This window comes from Clupea harengus, chromosome 16 (assembly GCF_900700415.2).
Source record: "Clupea harengus chromosome 16, Ch_v2.0.2, whole genome shotgun sequence".
NCBI lineage: Eukaryota > Metazoa > Chordata > Actinopteri > Clupeiformes > Clupeidae > Clupea > Clupea harengus.
Genome location: NC_045167.1, coordinates 15,680,033 through 15,687,532, shown reverse-complemented (window position 1 = coordinate 15,687,532; position 7,500 = coordinate 15,680,033). Strand labels below are relative to the sequence as shown.

At 46.1% G+C, this 7,500-nt stretch overlaps 1 protein-coding gene across 6 annotated transcripts in view; it reads right to left on the bottom strand.

Annotated features, from left to right (window-relative positions):
- The window catches only part of scube1 (signal peptide, CUB domain, EGF-like 1), an 84,869-nt gene that overhangs the window by 63,167 nt on the left and 14,202 nt on the right, over positions 1-7,500 (bottom strand). The window lies entirely within an intron of this gene.

The window sequence follows — 7,500 nt, the reverse complement described above, 5'->3', positions numbered from 1 at the left end:
CCACTGTCTGGGCCCCAGAAGTCATGTGAAATCAGACAGACACACACACACATACACACACACACACACACACACACACATACACACACACACACACACACACACACTGACAAACCTACATGCATGCATAAGCACAATCACACACACCCATACACTCATACTACTTACAAACAAACACACACGAGCAAACATAAACAAACACGTCCATATTCTAACCCATAAAAACACCCAAAGACACTCATAACATAACCGACATACGCACACAGAGACACTCTTCCATTTAGTAGTACTAACACACACACACACACACACACACACATAGACACAAGCACACCCAGCACATTCAGCAATACCCATACACACCAAAGAGCATGCACATAAACACACACACACACACACACACACACACACACACACACACACACTCATATACCCAAAAGCACACACACACACACACACACACACACACACACACACACACACACACAGAGATCCCAAAGGCTGGACTTCCACATAGCTCTGTCGCCCACACTGGGGTTTTATATGCCCCCTGGCTTTACCTGGCGACATGTCTCCTATTTTAGCCCCGCCAGGCGTCTCATTAACTCTACACGCAGCAGAGAGGACTTTACTGTCCTGTTAACTTCTGCACCGGCACAGAAAGATAGAGAGAGGGACAGAGAGAGAGGGAGAGAGAGAGAGAGAGAGAGAGAGTGCGAGAGTGCGAGAGTGCGAGAGAGAGAGAGAGAGAGAGAGAGAGAGAGAGAGAGAGAGATAGAACTGAACTGCAGTGACTTCATTTTAAATGAATTCAATTCAATGAAAATAAGGTTAGTGTATATGCATAGGTAAATGTATATACAAACACATGGAGTGAAGAGGTTTATGGTTACATATGTGCCTTGTGTCAGAGCAGTTTATTTTCACACCAATAAAATGAGAGCCAGAAGGGCAAAGAAGGTGAGAAGAGAACGACAAAGAGACAGACAGAAGGACAGAGAGACATACAGAAAGACAGAGACAGAGAAGAAGACAGAGAGAAAGACAGAGACAGAGAAGAAAACAGAGACAGAGAGAAAGACAGAAAGACAGAGAGAGACAGAAAGTAAGACTCCGTAACGGTACTATAATTTCCCTTCATTCCAATGTGTATGGGTAAACATCCACCCTAAGACTTTAATCAAACAATATTTAACCATAAACATTCAACATTAAAATGAATTCCTATCTATTCACCCTACGCACAACACTTACTTTAAAGCGCCTTGAGACAATGTTATTGTTTTCGTGCTATATAAATAAAATTGAATTGAATTGAACTTAATGTTGGTGTAAATCCCCTCTACAGATAAGGGAACAAACTCAAGTGCCGAAGCTGTGCTCATGTATTCTGTTCATCAGTGCCAGTGCCGTTTGAACCCAAACATCCCACCAACCAGACAGGACCACACCCTCGTCACACCACCACGTCCCTAATATCATGTGCACTTAATAGCCCTTTGATGAGTGATGCCCCATACCGAGCCGAGGTGACTGGGTCTGCCGCACACGGCTCTGCCAGCTGTCTGTGTATGTAAGTGTGTGTGTATGTATGTGTGTGTGAGAGAGAGAGTGTGTGTGTGTGTGTGTGTGAGAGAGAGAGGATGTGTGTATCTGTGTTCATGTGTGCATCTGTGTTTATGTGTGTCTATCTGGCTGTGTGTGTGTGTGTATTAGAGAAAGAGGGTGTGTGTATCTGTGTGCATGTGTGTCTATCTGTCTGTGTGTGTGTGTGTGTGTGTGTGTGTGTGTGTGTGTGTGTGTGTGTGTGTGTGTGTGTTTATGAGAAATGCAAACAGATATCATCAGCAGGGCAGAGTTTCTCTACTTTCTAGAAAGGGCCGGAGGGGGTGGGGACAACACTTCACATGTCATTTCTCAATTAAGCGCCCTATCTGCCAAGCCTTCATTCTGTTGAATGCCAAGCCTTCATTCTGTGTTCTCATTCACTTACTCACTCACTCACTCACTCGCTCGCTCGCTCATTTGCTGCAAGTTTAAACTGGAGCATGTCTTGTTTTGTTTGATTGCACTTTAATTTTGGACACGATATGGATGTGCATGACACAACAGGGGGGGGGGGGGGGGCTGAGAGACAGAGAAGAAGAGGGGGGGGGAGAGAAAAGGAAGAAATAAATAAAATGAGGGAGACACAAACACACACACACACACAAACACACACACACACACACACACATACACATACATACACACACACACACACACACACACACACACAAACACACACACACACACACACACACACACACACACTCACACTAACAAAAGAAAGGAGAGAAGCGTGGAAAAGCTTGAACATGGGCAGAAAGAGAGAGCCCAAACGTGCAGTCCTAAGGCATGGGGAAGATATCTTGGACGTTACTGCACCTTGATTTTTTTTTTTTCAACCCCACCACCCACCCCTTTTCCTGCCGTTTCCGTGGTGACACGGGACATCGGACATTCCTTCGGGTCTGCAGCAGCCGCTCTCGCCTCAGATCTCGCGTAGGAGGAGTGAGGGGAAAGAAGAAGAGGAAGAAAAGAAAAACACTCCCGAAAGAAAATAAACAGGCCGCACTTCCTCAGACATTCATAAAAACTGCCAAATTATCAACATATTGAGTCCAGCTGCCGACAGGAGTCGAGAAAATAAATGAAATCAGAATCAAAAAAGGAGCAGGCGAGGAGCTGGTCTCAATGGCGCTTTAATCAGCCAGGCCTTTTTACACAGTCTTAGATCAATTAGTGCCCGAGACTTGTTGACATGTGGCATCTGGATGCCAATGCAAGGCCTTCCTATACACACACGCACGCAAAACAGAACAACAAGCAGGCGTGCACACAGACACGCACACGCACACACAAACATTACACATAAAAACACACACGCTCATACAAAAAAACACTCACATACTGAATTACTCTATCTACCTCTTTATTCTCAAAGCGCTTCTTCCTGAGGGTTCTAAGAATTGTAATTCCTTCTACTACAGGAGGAGGAGAAGGAGTACTAGACGTTTAGAGAATAAGTGTGAGTGACTGATGACTGAATTAGTGAATGGATGAGTGATGGAGTGAGAGAACGAATAAGAGAAAGCTTTGTGTGTGTGTGTGTGTGTGTGCGTGAGAGTGTGTGTGTGCGTGTGTGTGTGTGAGAGAGAGTGTGTGTGTGTGTGTGTGTGTGTGTGTGTGTCTGTGTGTGTCTGTGTGTGTGTGTGTGTGTGTGTGTGTGTGTGTGTGTGTGTGCGTGTGTTAATGGGGTGGAGGCAGATCAAATCTATGTCAAACTATGAACTCATATGGGAGAAAATGCTCATTAAGACCACAGACCCTAACCCTGCCTGGAGGTCCCATTCACACACACGATCTCTCTCTCTTTCTCACACACAAACACACACACATAGAAACAGAAGGTCCACCATGAACACAAGGCATTATGGCAGAGATATCTGGGGGCTAACTGATCTCTCAGTCCATGCCAGAACACCTTCTGATCTTCTGCGGTTACAACTGTTCCCTGAACATTATTTCAACATTCTGCTTCAATCCCCTATCTCATGAGAACTTCTCACACACACAGACACACACACACAACACACACTCCAAAAACATATTCAGCATTGGAGTAATTATGACATCAGAGGAAACTAGACAAGTACTGTTCTCAAACGGTGGAATGTGTTTGTGTGTGTGTGTGTGTGTGTGTGTGTGTGTGTGTGTGTGTGTGTGTGTGTGTGTGTGTGTGTGTGTGTGTGTGTGTGTGCGTGTGTGCGTGCGTGCGTGCGTGCGTGCGTGCGTGTGTGTGCATGCGTGTGTGTGTGTTGGTGTGTCTGTGTGTATGGAAGATTAAAAGAAAGAGAGGACGAATAGATGAGAAATGAGAGAGGGATCATGGCACTTCACACACACACACACACACACACACACACACACACACACACACAGGGATCATGGCACTTCATATCAAGAGAAAACTAGAAGAAGAGGAAAGAGGAGGAGGATTCGGGAAAGAGTGGGAGAAAGAGAGCAGACAGACTCTTCAAAACTGGATGAGGATTAGAGGAGAGAGTACCAGCACTGGCAGGCTCCTGGTGAAGCATTTTTCAGTATCATTTCTCTGCCTCTCTCCCTTACACACACACATACACACAAAAACACACACACACACACACACACACACACACACTCACACACACACACACTCTCAAACTCATTCAAATATACAGACACACACACATGCACGCACACACAAACACACTCAAACTAACTCAAACATACAGACATATTGAACATTGTGTCATAGGAAGCTGAAATGCTGATACTATAGACAAACAGAGAAATATTCAAGATGAAGATGAAGATGAAGAAAGAGATAGAGAAAGAAAGAGTGAGTGTGTATTTGTGTATGTGAGTGTGTATGTGTGTGTGTGTGTGTGTGTGTGTATGTATGTGTGTACGTATGTGTATGTGTGTGTGTGCACACCCATTTGTGTGTGTGTGTGTGTGTGTGTGTGTGTGTGTGTGTGTGTGTGTATGCGCATGTCATCAAGTTTGCCAGTGTCAGAGCCTCCACACATTCCTCACACATCAGACACCCACGTAAGTCAAGGGGACCTGGAAAGACCATGTAGCACGGCCATCCCAAACCAGAGAGCGATGCAGAGATGAGTGCCACACCAGGACTGATACAGCACTCAATAAAGAGACACGGAGGGGTACAGTGAACAGGGAGGTACGGGGTCGAGAGAAAGGGAGAGAAACAGACAGAAGAGGAGAGAAGAGATGTTAAGAGCAGAGATACCGAGAGAAAGGGAGAGAAACAGACAGAAGAGGAGAGAAGAGATGTTGTGTGTGTGTGTGTGTGTGTGTGTGTGTGTGTGTGTGTGTGTGTGTGTGTGTGTGTGTGTGTGTGTACTGAGAGAAAGGGAGAGAACACCGAAAGAGACTGGGGGTAAAGAGGTTCACGTAGAGAGTGAAAGTCAGAGAGAGAGAGAGAGAAAGAGAGAGAGAGAGAGAGAGAGAGAGAAAGGAGGGATAGAAAAGAGAGAGAGTTCCCCCTCTCGTCCCCTTTCAGTAGTACTGATGGCCCTCCGTGGCCCTGCACAGGCTCCCAGCACCATTACTTTCTGTTATATTTGAGACATTCCACAATAAAGATGTCAAATAGAGAGCAAGTCCATCGCCTCTGGGGGGAGTGCCTGGCCCCAATCCAGTAGGAAACCACGGCCAAGATAACCAAGATAACACTGTGTGTGTGTGTGTGTGTGTGTGTGTGTGTGTGTGTGTGTGTGTGTGTGTGTGTGTGTGTGTGTGTTAGAGAGAGAGAGAGAGAGAGAGAGAGAGAGAGAGAAAGAGAAAGAGGGAGAGAGAAAGAGAGCGAGACACACGGGAAGAAGGAGAAATAGGTAAGATGGAATAGAGATGGAGAGATAAGGGGGGAAAGAGAAACAAGAGATGGAATAAGAGAGCGACGGAGTGAGTAGCCCCAAAAGAATGAGAGCGCTGAAGCAGCTCTTCGGGGAAAAAGAACGAGGGAGAGAGAGAGCGAAAGAGGGAGGGAGGGCGGCAGGGGCTGCGAAATGAACGACGGCGCAGAGAGGAAAATTCACAGGTTAGAGAGACAGAAGAGAGAGAGAGGGAGAGAGAGAGAGAGAGAGAGAGAGAGAGGGAGAGAGGGATGAGGAGAGGGATGCAGCAGAGAGTGCAGTAATGCTGTAATGAGAAGGTGAGACACAGCAAATGAGACGGCCGGGCTCTCCAGGCTCAGTATCTATCATCATTAGGGCCCTCTTAATGAAAAATGATGAAGTCAGCGCTATGAAACTCAATTACAGCCTGGCTCCAATATTTGCTTTGGATTGGAACGATGGTGAAGAGAGAGAGAAACCAAGAGGGGAGAGCATAGTGAGACAGAAGAAGAAAAAAAATCTGCAGTCAACGCTACAAAAGCCTGATGCCACATGCCCTCACAGACAGTGTATCAGGAGCTACGTCCCTCACAGCGACGCTGGCTGGGCAGGAAGCTAAAGGCGTAAATTTCCCGTCCCCTCAACGCGCTTATTGCATTTCCCCCCGGGCAAAAAACCACAACACACACGATCGAGCGCGACAAGACGCGAGTCCCCTCCCTAAACGCCACAGCTGTAGTCATTTACAGCGCCGCTGAAAAGCAGAGACACATGTCGTGAGTATGACAAAAAGGGAACACATTTCTGATCGCTGTCTCCAATCCCGCAAACATGACACCCAAGTTTTGTTTATTTCTCTGAGTCTTTCTCTTTCTCTCTCCTCATTTCTGACTTCCTTTCCCTCGTTCTTCCTTGTATCCACAGTAAAGAAATAGTTTAGGGCAAAAACAGCATGAGCCAACTCAAGAGATCAGAGGAACACGATAAAGGAGCATGCAAAGGACATTTTTTAAAGTGGCAATTTATTGGGGGGGGGGGCGATGAAAATAGTTTGGCCTTCCCATCAGTCTCCTCCTGCCACTGGTTATCGTCACCTCAGCGACGTCCCAGCTGCCCCTCTTTACCTTTCTCCACCCACCAAAGCCTCCGACTTTGTTTATGTTTACAGTGGGGGTCACGGGGGAGGTGTGGGGGTCGGAGAAGCGTGGGCGCGGGGGGTGCGGGGTGAAGTCAGGGAGGTGGGGGTAGGGGGGCTGGGGGTGAAAAGTAAAGAAAAACTCATCAACTTCTCCGGGAGTGAGGCAGAGTGCGCAAGGGGGTTTGTGTTTATTTGAAACATCAGATTTCTGAGAAGAATGAGTCACTGGCAACCCTGAGCCTTCGTCCGAGCACGGAAAATCACCCGAGAATCATCGCACTGTGCACATATGTATGTGTGGATGTGTGTTTGAATGAGAGAAGAAAAAAAAGCATGTTTATGGCAAGAGGCATGTTTTTGTTTATTTCTCATCCCTGGTGACACTTCCTCCAATAGCCCAGGAAGTCTCTCATAGAGTGACGAACTATCTCAACATTCTCAGGAACTGCTTTACTCACTCAGCACATATTCAATTGTCCGTGACCTTGCAGTGGTAACATTGCTTTGGCCTTGAGCCTGGAGTGAGACATACAAATGTGACATTTGTTGTATCAGATGTGAAATGTTATGACATGTGTTTGGCCAGACATCAGGCCGGATAGCAATTGGCGTGCATGCTAGTGCTGATGTACAATAACAACTCTGGTAATAACTCAGGTCATTGACATTTGTATTATATTTACTTGTCTGGTATATGCTTTTAACCAATGTACAAAAAAGGTAGAATTTTTTGCATTTGCTACCTATAAATCAACTCTATTGCTTTTCGTGTTGCTGCCATTTTGCTAACTATGGCACGCAATGCTGTCTATCATGGATGGTGGACGGAAGAACGATCGGGGATGCTGTGTAATCAGAGCGATATGGCAACAAAAAAAAACCTGCAGATGTAATCCAATGTACTTAACACATGAC